Below are 23,192 nucleotides of genomic sequence, written 5' to 3'. Positions count from 1 at the left end.
AGGACTTCAGTGAAGGAACATTAAGTTTTTTCCTCCAGTAAAAGAATACTGTTCGCATGGAGCAGGCTCTTGAAATTCATTCATCATTTGCTCCCTGAAGAAAAGGGGGAAAGTGAAGTTCTGAGTTGTGGCCTGAATGCCCTTTGGGGGCGTAGGCATCCCAGGCCCCAGTCCCTTCCATTTGGGGATTTAAGCCAAAATGCCCCCTGGGGGTGGGGGTGGGGCCTTACTTCCATCCCAAGAACAGATTAAAATAATCCTGTTTGAACAAAACGGCCTAACTGCCTGAAAAGTTGGGCATAACAGGGACCAGGGCATGAGCAAGACCTGGGTGCGGAAGACCCCTCTCGGCCCGAGCCCCTCCCGGGCTGCAGAGGCCGCCGAGTGCCACATCAGCGCCCGCGCCGCACTTCCAGGTTCCTTTAGAGGATGAAGGGAGCGGGCCCGGAGGGCGGGGGCGGGCCCGAGGCCAGCAGGAGTGGCGGACCGGCCGGCCAATAGGCAGCCAGCGAGGAGCCCCGGAGACAAATGAGCTGGAGTTTGTGTTAGCCGAGGCTGCCGAGGCTCGTGCCCGGCGGGGGAACCAGATGAGGCACATCTGGACAGCTGCGCTGAGGAACTGTGCGGCCCCTTCGCGGGCCGGACGTCATCTGAGCACGTCCCCCACGTCCTCTCCTTTCAGCCACTTATTATTTATTCATTCTCCTGAGAAGCAACCAGGAATCCAAGTTTAAAACTTTTTTCCCTTAATGCGAGACGGGGCCAGATCCTATCCAACACATAGTTTAATTTTCATGGGGCTTTGAGATCAAAAGGACAGAAACAGCAACTAAAGCCCAGCCGCTGTCTGATTTAAAACTGGCAAAGTGGGAAAAATAGTGTTGAGTAAGACCAAGTTGGGTAAGTTTTGGATACGTGCTGGATATCCTGTTTCTTCCGCTGCGATCTCTACCCTGCATCTTTTTGCTATTCTCACTGGCCTTCTCTTCATCAGGGAGAGAAAAACATCGCTTGCTGCCACAAACTGCATAGACCCTCGTTTCCTTTTCTTCTGCTTTGCTAACATTTTATTTTAATTTAAATTTTTGGTCATCTGTATGCTATTTTAAAATTTCCTGGGGACAGAATTGTAACAGTTATCCCTTTATAAGCTTCTCCGAACTTCAAAGTTGAATCTATTGAAAAATTTATTTTTCTGTGAGAACAGAGTATACATTTGTAAAGCCGGAATTTTTATCCATCCCCCACTCCCTAACTGTTTTGATACAGGTTTGAGAAATTTATCTGGCTTATTCAGAATTATCAAGACTTTTGCTTCCTTTAATGGGATTTTTAATATTAAATTATATAAATCCTGAATTATATAGGTAATCACCGTTTCACTTACATGTAAATGAAGCTCAATGCCTTTAATCTCCTATCCATTAGTGGTAGGCCCAAATTCCTTGATGATTGTTAAAAAAAACACACCATACAGGTGAAAGACCACAGGTGTGTATCAATAATCTTATAATTATCATTTTAATCCCATAATTCTGTCAAAATAATATTCGGAGTGATCATTAGATGTTTGTGTTTCACATAATTCTGGCATGTGTTTCAGGATTTAAAATTGGAAATGACGACAAATACTAAGCTAGGTGGAAAGCCTGAGGCCCATTCCATCCTAAACATCTATAATTGTCTCGGTTTAAGCAATGCTTTGGATTTGAGACTTTATCATATGTTATTTACTGTCATGGCAGATGTGGTCAGAATTGGTCTTTAATTTCTGGCTTAGACAGCAGTAGGTGCCATAATTGCAAGTTACAGAGTGTGTTTTTGAATCAGAAAGGCAATGCATACTGTGAGTGAAGAGCTGAAGTGGTTTTCAGGAATGGGGGATTAGAAGGAACAGTGTTGCAGAGAAACCATATAAAGAGCCAGCTGGCCGGGTTCAACTCAAAACCCTACTGTTTGACCTTGCGCAAGTTACTCAGTCTATCATACTTCAGTTCCATCCTCTGTGGAGATAACAGCACCTATCTCATGGGTCTGTCTTAAAAACTGAGTCAACATACATTAAATACTTAGAATAGTTTGGGCACAGAGTTTTTGCCTTTTTAGTCTTTGATGTTGTACTCACTCTTCATTGACTTTCTTCTTAGTTTCCCCTGCTTCACTTGAGTTTTCCCAGCTGCCATTCTGATCTCTACATTAGCACCTAGTATTTACTGGGTGCAGACCACTTTTTTCTTTTTTTCTTTTTTTCCTTTTTTTGTCTTTTGAGGGCCACACTTGTGGCATATGGAAGTTCTCAGGCTAGGGGTTGAATCTGAGCTGCAGCTGCTGGCCTAGTCCACAGCCACAGCAGTGTGGGATCGGAGCTGGGTTTGTGACCTACACCACAGCTCCTGGCCATGTCCAGGCCAGGGCTTGAACCCGAGTCCTCATGGATACTAGTCAGTTCATTACCGCTGAACCAAAATGGGAACTCTGCAGACCACTTGTTAGTAGGGCATTGTATAAGGCTGTAAAGGAGAGTCTTGAGAGGGGAGTAAAGTAGAATTGATCAAGTGCCTTAGAAAGATCTGAAAGGTTCTGGGAGTATGGAGGATGGAAAGAGGACTTCTTATTGCAGAATGGCTTCTTGGAAGATTTGGCATTTCTGGGAAAGGATTTTGCCAAACATTTTTTATTGCGGGGAAAGGGATCAAAGAAGAAACAGTGGCAGGCATTCTAGGAGGAAGGGAAAGCATGGGCAAAAGCACTGAGGCTGGAAAATGTGAATCTGTGTTTGGAGACATTGAGTTTTTATGCAGGATAATCTGTGAGAGGTTAGTGGGTGGAAAGGTTGGAAAGGTGGGAGAGGAGGAGGCGTGGCATGGAGAGCCTATGCGAAGGAGAGGCTTAGGAGGTAAGATTAATAGGGGGTGGTGGGCTGGACTGGCAGCAGTTCCATAGTAGAGGTGTTCCTGGAACAATCCATCTCTGGGGTCTGGTCTCCCCAGACCCCAACCCAAGATACCCTCACCGTATGCTCCACTGCTTCAGTGACTCATCCTTCAGGGCCTTGCTGGACTGACCAGTGAGTCTGGGCCTCACTTTTTGGACTCACTCTTCGGTGGTTATCTTGGAGCTCTGTTGAAGTGGTCTGGCATCCTAGACTATTACCTAGGCTACTTTTCAGAATCAAGCCACCTTCTAAAGTCTTTGACATGGATGTGAGTGCTGCACCCCTCCCCGACCTCTACATACACACAACATGGGCCAAATAGCACTTTTCCTTCTGAGAGAATCGAGTATTCATCTGTTAATACTTGTAACTTTATGATGTACAATTATTCAAGTAGATAAGACCTGTAACATGCACCTAAGGGCAGAACCACTTTGGAGATCTCTGATTTCTCTTTCTTGAGGGCATTGTTCTGTGTCATAGAGAACCTGAATCTGGCCCTGACATCAGTGGTCGCTGACCACCTGCTTTACCTCAGGCAAGACTTTGAGCCATTATGGCCCTTTCTGTGCCATCATCTGTACAATGATCTCTAAGGTCCCTTTTCTCTTGGATGATCTTTTATCCCCCCCCCTGCATCCCTGGGGCATTCTGTTGTTTTCAGATGGCTCTTTGATTCATCAATGGCTAACATTTTCTGAACACTTAATACATGGAAGACATTGTTCTGAATGTTTCTTTACCTGTCTTACCTCCTGTAAGCCTCTCAGCACCCCTGTGAGGGTTGGTACCTATTAGCCGAGGAGACTGAGGCACAGGCAAATTAAGTAACTTGCCTAAGGTCACACAGTGTACAAATGGCAGATGAAGACCCAGACGGTTTAACTCCAGAGCTCAAGCCGTAACTTGAGTCTACTCTGCCTTGGGTGTAATACTGCGGGGCTGCTCTTCTTGGTGGTGGTGCTGGTAGTCTAGAAGTCCGTGGAAGGAGGGTCACTGGAGGGGGAGGTAATATTTGGAAGAGTGGAATTAGTGAAGTTTCTCCAGAGAGGCCAGAATACCAACATGAGTCTCGTCTATGGGGTGTGCTACACATGCAGACAGGAGATGTTTTACTTGTTTATTAGATGGAATGCATTACAATCATTCTGTTTTTTTTTTTCATCTTGTTTGAACAGAACCACTATAGACCCTGGACTTAAGGTAGACATTCAGTAATGTCAGTTGAATGATGGTCTCCTTTGAGAAACTGAAACGAATTTATAAGCATCGAAAGTAATGGTTTCCCCTTTATATACTTCCCTTCTTCACCTTCTGCTACTTTCTCCGGAGGTAACCTTTGTAAATAGTTTGATCTGTATCCTTCCAGTCCTCTCAGAGTCTCCTTGCAGATGTAGATCTAAACATAAATAGAATTTAAAAATATAAATGGGACCACAGTAATTTTATTTTTTAAAATATAGAAAACTATCAAGTGTTCCAAGGCTTGCGGAAGAATGGGGCAGATTCCAGGTACACATTCTATTCCTATTTCTTTTCTTTTCTTTTTTTTTTTTTTTTTTTGTCTTTTTGCTATTTCTTGGGCTGCTCCCGCGGCATATGGACGTTCCCAGGCTAGGGGTTGAATCGGAGCTGTAGCCACCGGCCTATACCAGAGCCACAGCAACGCGGGATCTGAGCCGCGTCTGCAAGCTACACCACAGCTCACGGCAATGCCGGATCGTTAACCCACTGAGCAAGGGCAGGGACTGAACCCGCAACCTCATGGTTCCTAGTTGGATTCGTTAACTGCTGCGCCACGACGGGAACTCCCTATTCCTATTTCTTGGGCATCCTGCTTTCTTGTCTTATTTCTGGAGATGCTGTGATTTGGGGATAAGAACTTCTTGTGGTGAAGGTCAGTGCAGGACTATTTTAGGTGACCTGTTATTAGTCACACTCACACATCTTTTGGGGAATTCATTCTTAAGTAAATTTTTTTTGGCCAAAACCACAGGAGCAACTTTAATTTTTTTATTTCGAACAATCTCAAGTGTATAAAAAAGTTATGAGTATTGTACAAAGGGGCTTATTCCTGAATCATCTCAGAATGAGTTGCTGACGTGATATGCCATCACACTCACATAGTTCATGTGCATTTCCTACAAACAAGGACATTCTGCTACCCAACCACAACACAGTCATCAAAAGAAGTTTAATCACCAGCCAATCCTCAGACCCCTCTGGAGTTTCACCAATTGTTCCAATAATGTCTTTTATAAGATTCACTTCAAAATCATGCTTTGCATCTAGTTGTCACATCTCTTTAGTCTCCCATCTGGAACAGTTCCTTGACTTTCATGAAGTGAGCATTTTTGAGGTATATAAATCATTTATCTTGTAACATTATCCTTGATTTGGTTTTTCTTATATTTTCTCATGATTAGGTTAAAAATAACATAGATGAGGAGCTGTGTTCTTCCCACTTCGTCTTATCATTCCTAAAATTTTTAATGTATTGAATCAACTTTAAAATATTACTTGAAAAACAATTAATTTTGCTTTTTAATCTCATTACCTTAATGTGGTCACTCTTTTCAGTATGGCACACTGACTGAGCACATAGACTTTGGAGTCAGACTGAGGATTTCAACCCAGATTTGCTTCTTACTCCTGTACCTTGAGTGAGTCACTTTTTCTGGGGAGCTTTATTATATATAAAATGGGAATATCAATAGGCATTCAATGAGAAAATCAATATAAAGCACTTAGCATGGTTCCTGCATCACAGTAAAGCCAATACATGTAAACAATTCATTTTTTTTTTTTTTAGTGTGGTAAAATAAATGTAACATAAAATTTGGTGTTATAACCATTTCTAAGTGTATGGTTCAGTGACATTAAATATATTCACATGGTCATGCAGCCATCACCACTATGCATCTCCAGAAATTTTTCATCAAACTGAAACTCTGTACTCTGTCTATTACTCCCCCCCGCCCCCTTTCCCCAGCCTCTAGCAACCACCATTCTTTACTCTGTCTCTATGAACTTAGGTATCTCATATAAGTGGAATTATGCAAAATGTGTCCTTTTATGACTGGCTTGTTTCACTTAACAAAATGTCTTCAAGGTTCACCCACATTGTACGATGTGTCATAATTTTATTTGCTTTTTAAGGCTGAATAATTTTCCATTGTATGTGTATACCACATTTTATCCATTCATCTGTTGGTGGCCATTTGGGTTATTTCCATCTGTGATGGTTAATTTTTTGTGTCAATTTGCCTAGGCCACAGTATCCAGATATTTGGTCAAAATTACTCTAGATATTTCTGTGAAGGCATTTTCTAGATGTGATTCACATTTAAATTAGTAGACTTTGAGAAAGCAAATGACCTCCCATAATGCAGGTGGGTCTCATCCAAGCATTTGAAGGCTTTCATAGCATAAGAATGGTCTTCCTTGAAGAAGAGGGAATTCTGCTAGAAGACTGCCTTAAGACTTGAACTGCGGCATTAATTCTTCCCTGGATTTCCAGTCTGCTTTTTTGCCCTGATGATTTTAGACATACTAGCCTCCATAGTCCTGTGAGCCAATTCCTAAAATAACTCTCTCTCTCTTTATATATATAGGTATAAAGGTGTGTACACACACACATACCCCTTTATAGCTGTATCCTCTTGGTTCTATTTCTCTGGAGAACCTGACTAATATGCCATCTTCTGGCTATTGTGAATAATGCTGTTATGAACGTTGCTGTATATCTGTTGGGGTTCCTGCTTTCAATTCTTTTAGGTATAAACCCAGAAGTGAAATTGCATGGTTGTAAAGTAATGCCATTTTTCACTTTTTGAGGAACAACCATACTGTTTTCCATGGCAGCTGCACCATTTTATAGTCTCATAAGCAATGCATAAGTATTCCGATTTCTCTACACCTCACTAACACTTGTTATTCTGGTTTTGTTGTTGTTGTTGTTTTAATAACAGCCATCCTCATGGATGTGAAATGGTATATTGTTGTAGGTTTTGATTTACATTTATCTAATGATTAGTAATGTTGAGCATCCTTTCATTGTGTAATGGCCATTTGTATACTTTTTTGGAGAAATATCTGTTTACATCCTTTGTTCATTTTAAAGTCAGGTTTTGTTTTGTTTTGTTATTGAGTTGTAGTGTTCTTTATATATTCTTGATGTTATTTATGTATCAGGAATATCTGATTTGCAGATATTCCTTTCCATTCCCTGGGTTGCCTTTTGACTCTGTTAATATTGTCCTTTGGTGTAGTCCAGTTAATATATTTTTTCTTTGGTTGCCTGTGGTTTTGGTGTCATATCCAAGAAATCATTGCCTAAGCAAATGTCATGAAGATTTTCTTCTAAGAGGCTTATAGTATTATTTCTGTTTGGGTCTTTGATATATTTTGAGTTAATTTTTGTATATGATGGAGACATGGGTCTGACTATTCTTTTGCATGTGGATATCTAAGCAATTCACTTATTATCCCTCTTTATATAAACATCATTAGCGTAGATATAGCCATAGTATAAAAATATTGACTCATTCTTGATTTTTAAAAATTTCATCTAAAGTGCTAATTTTTTCCTCATAGAATTACTCAGGATTTCTATTCATAACTTTTATACTGTTTCCAAGGAAGAACGATTATTCCTGTGGTTAAAGGGCATTGGTTGTTGAAAGCTATCCTTTGTTTATTTGCTTGTTTCTTTTTTTCATTCTTTCTTCCTTTTTTCCCTAACCCTGTTAATCTTTTTTTTTTTGGTTTTAGAATTGAAAAAATAATCTATATATGTTGAAAAAATGGAAACAATGTATAGAGTCAAAAGTAATGCTTTCCCCTTTTCTTACCCGCTTTCTTCCCATCCCGCTACTCTTTTCAGAGGTAACTTTGTTAATTGTTTGACCTGTATCCGTCTAGATTTTCTCCAAGAATCCACTCACATGTATAGATCTAAGCACAAATATAATTTTAAAATATAAATGAGACCATATTATATTCATCGTTCTGCTTTTGCTTTTATTTAACTCCACACACACACATACGCATGTGCACGTGTAACAAACATCTCAACTTATTGGTTGAGACATGTAGATCTTTGTAGTATATTTTGTCATGGAGAACAGAGAGGAAGCTTGAATGGAAGAGTATTCTTTTTCTATAGAAAACGAAGTCACTTAAAGTAACAGTGGCGTGGGACTAAATGTGTCTAACCAGGCTATTTGCACTGTTCCTTCTCTCTGGACTGTTGGCTTCTCCCTGTGAACCATTTGACAGTTTCCAGTCTCCTCTGGCTTTCAGAGATCCCACCAAGGACTCTGACACTCCAGCTGCCTCAGTGAAACTTTGAAAGACAATGAGTTTTTTCTCCCATGGACCTGCCACAACTCTGATCAGCTTTGGCCCTTCTGGTGCCATCAGCTCTCCTAAAATGGAAAAAGTCTGAGGCAAAGGTCTCCTTCTGTCCTTGCTGTCTTTTGCAAAGTTTGATATCCTCTGTGGCTTTGATATTTTTTCTCTTATAAAAAGTAAACTAGGAGTTCCCGTCATGGCTCAGTGGTTAACAAATCCAACTAGGAACCATGAGGTTGTGGGTTCAACCCCTGGCCTTGCTCCGTTCGTTAGGGATCCGGCGTTGCCGTGAGCTGTGGTGTAGGTCGCAGATGCGGCTCGGATCCCACGTTGCTGTGGCTCTGGCGTATGCCAGAGGCTACAGCTCCGATTAGACTCCTGGCCTGGGAACCTCCATATGCTGCGGGAGCGGCCCTAGAAGACAAAAAAAAAAAAAAAAAAGAAAAAAAAGAAAAAAAAAGTGAAGTAGCACTTTCCATGGCAAGGAGGTGAGTGGCGTGTCAGCACCCTTTTCTATGGTGCCCAAAATTCTATAGTGTCTTAAAAAATACATACGTTATTTTATTGAATTCCCTTTAATAGATGAGAAAATTGATTTTTAGAAAAGTACTACTGTATGCCTAAGGAAATTGATGTTCAGAAAGGTAAACTTTGCTATTTGTCTTGTAAGTGAAGAATATGAAAATTTATCTGATTTTAGTGCTCCTTTCATTAAGCATCCCTGTTGCCTCTAAGACGTCCCATGAGAATTCTACAGTCTAGTGCTGCAGTATGTAACTCCAGCTGTGCAGCTGAGTCGCCTGGGGAGCTATTAAAAAATATACCCACTCCTGTCCTGCCCCTGGAGATTTTTTCAGCAGGTGTGTAATGAGGCCAGGCATCTATGCAAAGTTCCCCGTAGAAATGTGATGCTTGGCCTAGGTTGTGAATCACGTTCTGGGGGAGGAGTTTCCCAGCCAAAAGTAATAAGCCTTTCTCAGGTAGGGTAAATACCCAGCTAGGCTGATGTCCTTCATTCTCAATGCTCAGAACTGGCCCAAGCTGTCACAGTTGGAGGAAAACACCTCATAATGTAGAATTAAAAAAACATGTGTGGCGATGGGTGTTAACTAGACTTGTGGTAATCATTTTGCAATATATACATATATTGACTGTTATGTTGAACACCTGAAACTAATATAATGTTACATGTCAATTATATCTCAATAAAACAACAACAGCAAATAAATCAAATGGAGTATTTAGAGTGGTTCCCTTTTCATCTTGTGGCCTCATTCCCACGAGAACTCAATTATTTGAGCTGAAAGGTGAATTCTTTCTCATCAAATTTGTAGAGCTTCCATTAACTTCACTTTTCTAACAGCCAAAGTTCCCTTAGGGCTGTGTTAGTTCCTGTTAGTAACCTAGGTGTTTAGGTAGCATCTGAATTCCCTTCAAAGGACCTGAAAGGCGAATTAGTGTGTTTTCTGGCTTGCGTCAACAACTGGGTAGCCATGTAGACCCAGTTACTTCAGTATAGAGACCACATTTCTCTCTGGCTCAGTCTATGACCAATTACGTTTTCAGCAAAAAGAAGTATATTTCTTTCTTCTTTTGTTCCTTTCTTTTTTTCCCTTTTAGGGCCGCACCTGTGGCATATGGAAATTCCTGGGCTATGGGTTGAATTGGAGCTGCAGCTGCCTTTCTATGCCTCAGCCACAGAAACAATGGATCTGAGTCACCTCTGCAACCCACACAACAGCTTGAAGCAACGCCAGGTCCACAGCTCACTGAGCTAGGCCAGGGAATGAATCCGCATGCTCATGGATACTAGTCTGGTTCTTAAGACCTCTGAGCCACAATGGTAACTCCATAAAAAGTGGTATATTTCATTTGTCATAAATTTAATAGAAGAAAAAGAAACCAAAATGAAGTACAAGGAATTTTTTTAACTTGGCAGCTAAGCATTTCTTAAAAAAAGATATATTAGTTCCTAAAATATTCCTCTAAAGATAAAACAAGATAAAAATATCAAAATATTGGGATTAATAACTACTCTCATAAAATTCAGAAGCCATCCCTCATTTCCAAGTAGCTCTACATTGTTAAACATTTCCATTGTATTTAAAATAAAGTCCAGATAGTCACCATGGCCTAGAAGGAAATCTGGTTCTGCCTATATCTGCTCACCTCCACCTCTACCTGGCCCACTCTTTCCCCAAGCTACTGAAATATAGTCAGACCTTGGATTAAAAATGTAGGTTTAGGTAGGGTTCACATAATGACTTGGGGTGTGAGATATGCTTGGTTTTGTTCCTTCATCTACAAACTCGAGCAATGGACTCATGCTGCCATCACTTTCTCCATCCAGTAGCAAGAGCTCTGCTACTAGTTTCAAAGTGAGTGAGATGACCAACACCAAGTCTCAGAGAAAGTTTGTGAGCAACTCTGCTCAAGTAGTGAACCCCTGGCTCCTCTGATAGGCTCAGCCTCACTATGTCCATATTCTGTTCACAGCTTATACATGCCTTTTAGGCTGTTTGTTTCCTTACCCTGAAAATGGGACTGTTGTGAGTTAGGATGGCACAGGAGTCATTCCAATTGCTCTTGAGATTGGGGAATAAAAGATTGATAGTGTGATTGTTGTTACTGTTGATGAACATTCATTGGTGGGGAACATGACTTCATTATTTCAGGGGAAACACACATCCTGGCAAATAGGTTCCAGGTTGGTTTGGCTTCAGTCTCGGGCATTGCCAGGCAGAGGGCCTCTGTGTGGGTGCAGCCAAGATTCTCTCCCCATCTCACCATTGCTTTCCAGTCTCCAAATGGAGCACAGCTGTTGCAGTGCATGAGAAGGAAGCAGCTCCAGAATTGTTCATGTAGCCATGGAGAGTCATGGTTTATAAAAAGCACGCTTTTACAGCTGCAAGAGATGTTGGAGTGTCATACCTGGTGTCAACATCATTTCAGGCTGAACTGTCAATATTCTCCTTGCCTTTTGAATCCATTGCCTATTCTAATGATTTCCCACATTTTATGGTCTTTTGTTAATGAATTGTCATGGTAATGAAAACAGTTCTCACATTTTAGTGGCAAGAAATTTATATTCAACAGCTCTGGGGATATGATGCAGGAATGTGCATTTTATCAAGCATCCTGGGAGATTCACAAGTAGGTGGTTCAGGACATTATTTTGGAAAACATGGGTTAAAGTAGTATCTTTCCTGTGTAGTAATATTGGCATTGAGTGTTAAGGTGACTGAATTTTGAAGAGGTTCTGTTTTTGCCTGAGAGTAACAGGGCCATTATTCTTGTGCCTGAAATAACCAAAAAATATCAGATAAAACATATGAAACCACATATGGCTTTTGAAACATTGGCTATGAGGTAAGGTGAGGGCAAAGGTTTTCAAGAAATCACAGACAAACGAGGTGAGCACTAGGGCTGCTCCAGCTGCCCTGGAGAGCATCCAGGCTGAGACCCAGGTGGAACTCCAACTCCCTGAGTTGAGAAGGTGGTGCTAAGGCCCCCGGGAAACAAGATGGCTAGAGTTTGTAGGACAGAGCTCCAGAAACGGGAGAGCTGCCCAGAGAGAGGGCACGGGAGAGCTGCAGGATCATCGCTTATATTCATCAGAGTAAGTGAGGAAATTACTCTGAGGGAAGTGGGGAGGGAGCAGGGAGGGGCAGGGAGGGAGGGAGTGGAAAACAGTGCCCTGCCCGCACAGAAGTCTGGGAATATGGCTTGTTCTCTCCAAACAGACTGGAAAACTCATAATTCATGGAGTATTGGGTAGAACAGTCAGAGAGGTCTTGCCCCAGTAGTGGGGAGTGATTAGCTCTCCACTGAGCACTGCTGCAGACATGCCTGACAAATCGTAAAAATGCAATATGCAAAAGGTTCAAGTTGCTTCCAGGTCACTTACTCATCCTGGAACAGAGCTCAAAAATATTTACAGATATCAAAAAATATCCAGTGTCCAACAAGGTAAAATTCACAATGCCTGGCACTCCCAAATAGTAAAACAGTTGTGTTTAAAATGGAAACACACTATCCCCTCCCTGGCTGTCCTGAGGAGTATTTTCACACACTTTTTTTTTTTTTTTTTGGTCTTTTTAGGGCCACACCTGGGTCATATGGAAGTTTCCAGGCTAGGAGTCAAATCAGAGCATACATCACAGCCACAGCAATGCAGGATCTGAGCCGCATATGCAATCTACACCATAGCTCACAGCAATGCCAGATCCTTAACCCACTGAGTGAAGCCAGGGATTGAACCCATTTCCTCATGGATACTAGTCAGTTCATTACCACTGAGCCATGAAGGGAACTCCTACACATTTTTGGACCATTAAAAAGTCAAACAGCTGAAGCCTTCAGTGTAATATTTTGTACATAACAGGCTAAAGTCTACCAAACCAATGTCTGTGTTGCTATGGATTACGGTAAAGGAAACTCAGCTAAGAGAAATGTTGGCCAAGTGCATCTTGTGTGTTAAGGGCTGTAGCTGGAAGGAGGGGGTGATGGGTAGGGGTGGGGGCTGATTTTCTGAGAACAATGGATGACTTGGAATCAAATGCCTCAGAGAGCACTAAGGGCCAATCCAGGGAGGCCAAGATCTGATGACAGGTCTAAGGGGTGGACTAGGCCTGGGTCTAGAACCAGAACCTTTGAAACTTAACAGGAGTGTACAGAGATTGAAGTCACCAAGGTCATGTTAGGACTGACCAAGGCTGAAGAATCAGCACTTGCTGCTACATGTTTGAGGTTGGGTCAGAGAGGTTACTCTGGGCTCATGCATGAGCTTAATGGTCTGAGGGGATGGAGGTCCATAAGTGAGCTCCAAGGTTTGAGCCTGGGCTGTCTAGGCTCCTCTGAGAATTAGATAGTTTTTAATTTTGTCATTGGGTGTGTTTCTCTGATTCATCATTGCCCTGAAGTTCAGTCTGACACTCTATATTCTGGATGTCTCCGCATAGATGCTCTGTTGCTTGAACAAATTTTCTTCAGTTTGCTGGGTGCTAAGCCCCTTGACATCCTTTGACATTCTGCCTGTGCAAATATGTGGCTTTTCTTCCTGCAACTTATAAATCTCTGGGAGGCCGGAAAACTATTTGTTTTTTTTTTGTTTGTTTGTTTCTTTTTTTGTTTTTTAAGGATATGAATGTTTTATTTCAACAAAATGATTTTTGCCAGTTTGACAGGTGAAAAGTATCTCCTTGTAGTTCAATTTTGTAATTCTCTTTGATGAGGCTATGCATTTCTGCAAAAGAATATAGTATTTTACAAGGGAAGCAACTAAGGATTAGGGCTCATTTTTCCAAGGCAACCCTTCCTCTTATTTAAGCACACAGTACATCAAAGAGTTTTCTGAAAATAAAGGAACATACCAGGTGCATTTATGGCATTCCCTTAAGAGTTTATTATAAACTAGTTTCACAGGCCACAAGGAAGTAAAAGGACTATGTACAGCCTTACAGGGAACAGGCAGGTAGCTGAAGAGGGCCTTGGTGGGCACATTCCTGGGGGAGGGGGCCCTGTAAGGGAAACCAGACAATCCGGTGAGACTCCAGGGGAACAATGGCTTAACAAACAAACAGGTGTGGTAACATGGCCCTGGGGGATCAGGCCCATGCCTCTGTGGAGCTACTTCCATAACTCTGTGGCCAAGGTCAAAGAAGGCCTCGTATCCCTGGGGGAGGGGGCCGCATGGCGGGTGGGGGCATGCCCATTGGAGTTCCTCTTCCAGGGGTGATTCCCACTGGGGGACCCATAGGAGGCCTCATACCAGGAGTTGGGCCCATCATGCCTGGAGGGGGTGCTCCTCGGCCCATAGGTTGGGGAGGACCTGCTTGGCCAGGTGGGTACTGGGTTGGGGCCCCTGCAATACTGGCTGTAGCAGCAGCTGCAGCTGCTGCAACAGTGCCTCTTCCTTGCAGGGTAATCACCTGTTGGGATGGCCCACCAACCCCACAGACTGGCCCAGCAAGTCCTGCAGGAGCCTGGGGCATAGGAACATTGGCTGGGATTCCCCTGACAGCAGCTCTGCCAATCCCTGGGCCCCCAGCTAGCGGCACTAGGGCAACACTGGTATCTTTGGGAGGTGGTCCCTCTACTGTCATTGAGACCAGGTTCTCCCCTCGAAGTAGCACCAGACCGAGGACTTGCTTCTCTCTCCTCTTGTTTTGAGTTCTTTGGTTTGATCTTCCTGAACTCATCACAGTCACAGAGGATCAAATTCATATGCTTGTCAAAAGCTTTAAAGGTGCTAATGAAGATACAGCTGTCTTGCAGGATGCACCTCATCCTGTAGTCGATGTGCTTCAGCATCTTGCTGCTCTTGCCCACAGTCACGGTGGCAGTTCTGATGGCTCTGATTTCCACCGGATTTGCCTTGGTAGAGGCCTAGACACCTACCAGTAGCCCGCCTCTCCTATTTGTTTCTTTCTTTCTTTTTTTTTTTTTTTTTGACTTTTTTGCTATTTCTTTGGGCTGCTCCTGCCGCAATATGGAGGTTCCCAGGCTAGGGGTTGAATCGGAGCTGTAGCCTCCAGACCACACCAGAGCCACAGCAATGAAGGATCCGAGCCGCGTCTGCAACCTATACCACAGCTCACAGCAATGCCAGATTGTTAACCCACTGAGCAAGGCCAGGGACCGAACCCGCAACCTCATGGTTCCTAGTTGGATTCATTAACCACTGCGCCACGACACGAACTCCCCCTATTTGTTCCTTAAAATGTTTTATCCCAGATCAATTCTTAGGAATGCCCCTACTTGAAGATGATACCAGGATATTGTTATTATCATTTGATAGGAATTTTTTACTTTCTTTGAAGGGTTAGGACTAAAGAGTCTGTCTTTGAAAGAAAAAATGGAAGTCAGTTTTTTTTTTTTTTTTTTTGAAGGAGAGATCTTAAAATCATGTTTTCATCTAAAAAGTAGGCTTTTGATAAGAGGACTTCAAAAACCTTACTTTTCTTCCCACCGTTGACCATACTATGGTTTGGGTAACTACAGCTGGGCTCCAGGGATGCATGCTGGTTAGTGTTCTCATGGACACTATGATGGTTCTCATGGCAGAAACGATTCACTTGTGGTATCTAATCATAATAACAATAATAAAAATAACAACAGCAGTAGCAGCTCTAGATGTTAGATGGAATAAGTTTACCACTTTAGTTTTCTCCTAATCAGCATTGATTGGAGGAGGTTCCACTCTTTCCTGGTGTTTTCAAATGGGAGAGACAGATTTGGGAGAGATTAAGGGAGCCTGGGTGAGGCTTTCTGCCTCTACCTGATGGGCAAGGACTGCCCTCTATATAGCTGCAGGTACCTGTGGCTGTCAGCTGAGAAGGAAGATGCAATCAGGGACAAAGATTATGATTTTTGGAGAAAATGCACATAAAAACTTGATATGATCTAACTGTGATCTTTTTAATTGTGATAAGCTTGTTGGTTTTGCTTTTGGCATTATTTTTAATTAGTTATGCCTATGGTGGTAGTGAGTAACAGAGGGCCGGGTAAGAAGATGAAACTAGTTTTGAGCCCTGAGCCCTGATAAGCAGTTACATTCTGACTGGTTCTCAGATGGGAGTTGATTTTTCTGTAAGGGGAGAATCAGCTTGACAATGTGAAACCTTTGAAGAGGGCAGGGGCCTTTTACTTTTTTTTGGTCTTTTTTTTAAGAGCCGCTCCCGAGGCATATGGAGCCTATGCTACAGCCACAGCAATGCAGGATCTGGGCTGTATCTGTGATCTATACCACAGCTTATGGCAATGCTGGATCCTTAATCCACTGAGTGAGGCTGGGGATCATACCTGCGTCCTCATGGATCCTAGTCCGGTTTGTTAACTGCTGAGCCACAACAAGAACTTCGGATGTTTGGATTTTGAGATATTCTGACACTAGCATGAGAGTAGTTCTTGTGCAAACAAAAGATCAGGGCTGTCATGAAAAAGTACCCACTCCTACCCTCAAAGAGCAAGGTGTTCCTATGTTTTATGGAAGACAGTTGACTTTCACACTGAGCACAGTGAAGCCTCTGAATTTTCCTTTTGGTGCATTATTAGTCACTGATGGTGCTGAATCATGAAGCATGCGGCTAGGACTTGGGGATGGAGTATTGTTAATGAGGGAACTTAGGAAGGCCTAAAAAAATAAATTTTCAGGAAAAGCTACAGGCTCAAAGGGTACGATCGCTCCTTCATTGTGTGACATATCATTACTTTTCCTTGTTTTAGTTAACAATTGATATGGAGAAGTATCTTCTCCTTTACCATCCCCAAACCAAAGCTCATCCTTTTGTCTTTCTTCCTATGGGCACCATTTGAGAATCAATTTATAGAGAAGCAATTCTGAGCCTGTTGAATAAAAAAGCAAGAATAAAGTGAATGAATTTTTTTTTCTGGTGTTCCAAGTCATGGAGAAATGATGTGCATGCTCGCTTACATCACTGAGCATCTTTCTGTTATAGGAAGGGCCATTAGTCTCGCGATTGGAGAAAGCAGTGACATCCTTTGTGGAAAGACTGGTTTAAAGAGCTTCTCCATTGGTCTTCCTTTGGGCTCATGTCCACCTTTAATCATCGTTAACCACATTTCTAAAATTAATTTATTAGAGGGACCGTTTGGCTCACAGGATGACTAGATTTTGATTGGTGGGGAGGTGGTGATAGATGGAAAGGTGAGGGCCTGCTGGTTTTTCCACTGAGGGCCTGAACAACATGAAGAGGGAAGGCCAGTTAAGAGTCAGAAAGAGAAAAAAGAAGCAACTGACCTAATCTTTTAAAGACTTTGGCTGGAAATCTGCTTGAAGTCTAATTTACTCTCCTTTGCCGTATGGTCGAGTCCTCTTTTTTGGAACTAGTTCTTATAAAGTCTACCCATTTCTTTTTTTCTTTTTTTTTTATTTTCCCACTGTACAGCAAGGGGGTCAGGTTATCCTTACATGTATACATTACAATTACATTTTTTCCCCTACCCTTTCTTCTGTTGCAATATGAGTATCTAGACAAAGTTCTCAATGCTATTCAGCAGGATCTCCTGGTAAATCTATTCTAAGTTGTGTCAGATAAGCCCAAGCTCCCGATCCCTCCCACTCCCTCCCCCTCCCATCAGGCAGCCACAAGTCTCTTCTCCAAGTCCATGATTTTCTTTTCTGTGGAGATGTTCATTTGTGCTGGACATTAGACTCCAGTTATAAGTGATATCATATGGTATTTGTCTTTGTCATTCTGGCTCATTTCCCTCAGTATGAGATTCTCTAGTTCCATCCATGTTGCTGCAAATGGCATTATGTCATTCTTTTTTATGGCTGAGTAGTATTCCATTGTGTATATATACCACCTCTTCCAAATCCAATCATCTGTCGATGGACATTTGGATTGTTTCCATGTCCTGGCTATTGTGAATAGTGCTGCAATGAACATGCGGGTGCATGTGTCTCTTTTAAGTAGAGCTTTGTCCGGATAGATGCCCAAGAGTGGGATTGTGGGGTCATATGGAAGTTCTATGTATAGATTTCTAAGGTATCTCCAAACTGTTCTCCATAGTGGCTGTACCACATTACATTCCCACCAACAGTGCAGGAGGGTTCCCTAAGTCTACCCATTTCTCTTCCACCTTGGTAGGGTAGAGAGAAATCTCCTTTAACCAAAATTATAGAACGTTTTCTGCCACCAAGCAATTAGATTTCTTACTGGCCTCCTCCTGCAAGATTTCTCTTCCCAGATCTGTACGGTTGGTTTGGTTAATTGGAGCCAAGTTAATTTTATTTTATTTTACTTTTTGCTTTTTAGGGCCGCACCCATGGCATATGGAGGTTTCCAGGCTAGGGGTCAAATCAAAGCTACAGCTGCTGGCCTACACCACAGCCACAGCAAAGCAGAATCTGAGCTGTGTCTGTGACTTACACCACAGCTCACGGCAATGCTGGATCCTTAACCCACTGAATGAAGCCAGGGATCGAACCTGCAACCTCATGGTTCTTAGTTGGATTCATTTCTGCTGCGCCACAATGGGAACGCCCCCAAATTAATTTTAAATAAGTAAGTAGCAATTACAGGGGCAGAAAGTTTTAAAATCTCCTGGGGCGGGGGCGGGGGGGAGTGGTAGATAGACATGTTTGTGGAAGTCCACTTCAGGATTTGATCAATGGCAGAAATTACTCTTCTCCTCTTCAAGTGTTACCAGCATGAAGTGATCCTTCATAGGGTCATTGAACCTTCCAGGGCACTCTGCCCAGGATGAATGACACCAAGAGCATCTCATTTCACTGTGGTTTCCCTCCAGGTCTCTTAACCATCAGAGGACACATTCTTTACCAGCAGGGCCAGTATCCCGGTTGTGCAACCTGTATAGTTGGACAGGGCCCAGTTTTAGAAGGAAGGGTCCCGTTCTTAGTTTAATGCTCTATTGTCATTGTGAAATTCCTCACAATTTATAAACATGACACCTCACATTTTCATTTTGCTCTGTAGCTGTTTCTACCTCTATGCTTCGGGGGGTCACTCAAGTGTAGCAAAATTGTGAAAATAAAAATCAAGGGCCCACTTCGTCACCTTCCTCCGAGTTAATGTATCCAGATGAGCACCTAATGAAACTACTGCACATTCTCTGATCTTTACTGATTTCATATTTAACCTCCTTTAATAAGAGGTTCTCAGAAGTCTCTTTTCCCCTTCTAGAACAATGTCCATATTGATTTAGAATCTCTAAAAGAGTGATTCGGATCTTGGCAACATGTGGTACCTCTCTTCTTTGAACAGAAGCATTTTTTTTTTTTTGACTTTTTGCCTTTTCTAGGGCCATTCCCACGGCATATTGGGGTTCCCAGGCCAGGGGTCTAATCAAAGCTGTAGCTGCTGGCTGACACCAGAGCCACAGCAACGCGGGATCCGAGCCGCATCTGCAACCTATACCACAGCTCACGGCAACGCCGGATCGTTAACCCACTGAGCAAGGGCAGGGATCGAACCCGCAACCTCATGGTTCCTAGTTGGATTCGTAAACCACTGCGCCACGATGAGAACTCCCAAGAAGAAGCATTTTTTAAATCTCTTGGGTTTACTTTGTTTTATGATAGGTAGCAATAACCTCAATTTCATGGTGCATTTCACACACGGACCTGTATGTCTTATATTTTAAGTAAGAACTAAGAAATATTCTTACTGGCCGATGGGTCCAAATACTGAAGCTAGCAGCAATGACTGTGAATATTCATTCCTGTGTTGTCTTAAATCTTCAGAGGCACAGCAGTGCACAGGTGAGGGGTGCACACTCAAGCATTTACCCAGTTCCTTGGGAGGGAATGGGTGTGAGTTGGTTGGCTTGGTAGATTGGCCCATGCGAGAGTAGCAGAGTCATGGGTGGGCCTAATCCTGGTGGGAGTCTTCTACTTTTACTGCACTTACATGCTGGCTGCCTAAGCTGGATGGTTGAATAATTTTGTAGAAATGATTAGCCAGGAGACAGACCTGGTATAAAAGAAGGTATGTAAATCCTTCTCAGGTACTGGAGAAATACCTACTGACAGGGCTCAGGCATGCCTCCCTGATTGCAAAGGACAGTGTCTTCTGCTGAGCCTAGAGCATGCCCAGTGGGTTGAATCTCAGACTTGCATGTCTGTTGACATTAATTACAGGGTGTTGTGGGCCAGGTTTCTGCAAGTTGGGTGGAGGTGCAGGCCACTGGCAATATATACAACACCCAGGGAGAGACAGGTGAGTGGGAAGAAGAAGAGATTTCTCTGGGGCTGCTGCAAGGCTGATGCTGGTGAAATACGCTTATCTTTCTTGAGTACTAAGCAGCATCTCCCAGGATTGTCAACTATTGGACAGCACGTCTTTGATACTCATGAGCCACGAGGAATTCTGGTAAAGGTAAAAGTGTGATAAATTTTAATGTGTTTTCTCACTAGTTGCTTTTGTTGTGCATAGGGTTATGTGTATGCGTGTAAAAGTGACTGAAAGATTTCACATTGCAGCCTCTGGATTTTTTTATTCTATTGGCAAATTTTCAGCATTACATGAGACAGGATTTTATCTTGTTTCTTAACCCTACTGCTTCAAAGCTAAGGTGCTCGATCTATTCAGACCAAAGATGATGAATGACTAGAAAGAGAGAATTGTTTTGGCATAGTCTAGGGCAAAATCACCATTTCTAGAGAAAACTTCAGGGTGGAAAGAGCAGGAACTTTTCATTCATATAGACCTAATCTGAATCCTGACTCTACTGTGTATTTGCGACATTAGGGAAATAACTTAAATTCTCTGAATTTAAGTTTTCTTGCTTGTAAAATGGGGTAATAGAACCTGCTTCCCAGAGTGGGAAGGATTTAACGAAATAATGTTAGCAAAGAGCCTAGTGCAGTATCTGCCTCCTGGTAGAAACTCAGCAAAAGTTGGTTGCCTTTGTTATCAAGTCTTCCTCTAGCCCCCTTCCTTAGCTTTGGAGTTGTGGTCTACCATTTTCAACTCCTGTAATCATAGTGTTTCCTCGGCCTGCTTATTGTAGGTTGTGGCTGACTATGGTAAAGCTAAGACTAGCCTATTTCTAATGTTTCTATGGACGTGTCATTTCATTTTTTGTTAGGATCTAGCATTGCAGTTAGATAGAGTAGATACGGGAAGGTATGTGTCTTAAATGCTGAATTATGCCTTACTTGATTTGTAGCATTTTCCTCTTCTGGGATCTTTAGGAATCTGGAAGGCTGAAGCATAAGTCCTGCAATTCACTCTTTCCTTCCATTCATCCATCCATCCATCCATCCATCCATCCATCCATCCATCCATCCATCCAACACTTACGTGCTGAATCACCATATGCCAAGCATAGTTCTAAGAGCCAGAGGTTAAGCAGTAGAGAAAAATAGAAGGAAAAAAAAAAAAAAAAACCCTTCGTTCATTCACGGAGCTTTTATTCTAGTGAAGGGAGATGTTATCAACAAAATAAGTCAATAAAGTCTGTAGTATTTTTATTTTTAAAATTTTATTGGCGTATAGTTGACAAAGTGTTGTATTAGTTTCAGGTGTATAGCAAAGTGAATCGGTTGTATATATATATATATGTATATATATATACATTCTCTTTTCTCACATAGGTTATTACAAACTATTGAGTGGATTTTCCTGTACTATACAGGGGGTTCTTATTATCTATTTTATACATTAGTGTGTGTGTTATTCCCATCCTTCTAATTCCTCCCTCCCCCCATGGTTTCCCCTGAGGTAACCATAAGATTGGTTTTGAAATCTGTGAGTTTGTTTCTGTTTTATAAATAAGTTCTTTTGTATCATTTTTATTAGATTACATGTATAAGTGATATCTTATGATATTTATCTTTTTCTTTCTGCCTTACGTCACTCAGGATGATCATCTCTAGGTCCATCCATGTTGCTGCAAATGACATTATTTCATTATTTTTTATGGCTGAGTATATATTCCATTGTAAATATGTACCAGATCTTTTTTATCCAATCCTCTGTTTATAGACATTTAGGTTATTTCTATGTCTTGGCTATTGTAAACTGTGCTGCCGTGAACAGTGGGCTGCATGTTTCTTTTAGAGTTAGAATTTTCTTTGGATATATGCCCAGGACTGGGATTTCTGGATCATATGGTAATTCTATCTTTAGTTTTTTTCAGGAGCCTCCATACTGTCCTCCCTAGTGGTTGCACCAATTTACATTCCCACCAACAATGTAGGAGGGTTCCCTTTTCTCCACACCCTCTCTAGCATTTATTGTTTGTAGACTTTTTGATGATTGCCATTCTAACTGGTATGAGGTAATACTTCATTGTAGTTTTTATTTGCATTTCTCTAATAATTAGTGGTGTTGATTATCTTTTCATGTGTTTTTTGGTCATCTGTCTGTCTTTGGAGTAATGTCTATTTAGATCTTTGCAGTTTTTGATTTAGTTGTATTTTTTTTATATAAAGCTGCATGAGATGTTTGTTTATTTTGGAGATTAATCCCTTGTCAGTTGCTGTGTTTGAGAAGATTTTCTCCTATTCTGTGGGTTGCCTTTTCATTTTTTAAAATTGTTCCCTTTGCTGCGCAAAAGCTTTTAAGTTTAATTAGGTTCCATTTGTTTATTTTTGTTTTGATTTTCCTTACTCTAGGCAGTGGATCAAGAAAGATACTGCTGTGATTTATGTCAAAGAGTATTCTGCCTATGTTTTCCTCTAGGCGTTTTGTATTGTCTGGCCTTATGTTCGGTCCTTAATCCATTTTGAGTTTATTTTTGTGTATGATGTTAGAGAATGTTCTAATTTCATTCTTTTACATGTAGCTCTCCAATTTTCCCAGCACCACTTATTGAGGAGACTGTCTTTCTCTATTGTATGTTCTTGCCTCCTGTTTTAGACTAATTTACCATAGGTACTTGGGTTTATTTCTGGCCTTTCTATCCTATTCCATTGATCAATATTTCTGTTTTTGTGCCAGTCTCTTACTGTTTTGATGACTGTAGTATAGTCTGAAATCAGGGAGCCTGATTCTTCCAGTTCTATTTTTTTTTTTTTTGTCTTTTCTTCCCCCTCTCAAAGATTACTTTGGCTAGTCAGGGTCTTTTGTGTTTCCATACAAATTTTAAAATATTCTTCTCTAGTTCTGTGAAGAATGTCATTGGTAATTTGAAAAAGATTGCATTGAATTTGTAGTTGCCTTGGGCAGTATGGTCATTTTGACAGTACTGATTCTTTCAACCCAAGATCATGTTATATCTTTCCATCTCTTTGTATAATCTTTGATTTCTTTCATCAGTGTCTTATAGTTTTCAGAGTAGGTAGGTTTATTCCTAGGTATTATATTCTCCTTGACACAGTGGTAAGCAGTATTGTTTCCCTAATTTCTCTCTCTGATCTTGTGTTGTTAGTGTACAGGAATACAAGAGAATTCTATATATTAATTTTGTA

At 41.6% G+C, this 23,192-nt stretch overlaps 1 protein-coding gene and 1 pseudogene across 2 annotated transcripts in view; one reads left to right on the top strand and one right to left on the bottom strand.

The window, feature by feature from the left end:
* The window catches only part of TMEM45A (transmembrane protein 45A), a 97,102-nt gene continuing 74,441 nt past the window's right edge, over positions 532 to 23,192 (top strand). The window contains exon 1 of one of the 2 annotated variants that reach the window (XM_003132703.3): positions 532 to 900. The gene's annotated coding sequence lies outside the window, so the exon portion shown is untranslated. Of the gene's footprint in view, positions 901 to 20,005; positions 20,155 to 23,192 lie in introns of those variants that run through there. The other variant, XM_013981108.2, reaches the window with a different exon arrangement.
* Positions 13,684 to 19,620, bottom strand: LOC102160509 (annotated as a pseudogene).

The sequence above is a fragment of the Sus scrofa genome, chromosome 13, assembly GCF_000003025.6.
Source record: "Sus scrofa isolate TJ Tabasco breed Duroc chromosome 13, Sscrofa11.1, whole genome shotgun sequence".
Lineage (NCBI taxonomy): Eukaryota > Metazoa > Chordata > Mammalia > Artiodactyla > Suidae > Sus > Sus scrofa.
Note: the sequence above shows the minus strand (reverse complement) of the source record. Positions and strands in the feature narration are given on the sequence as shown.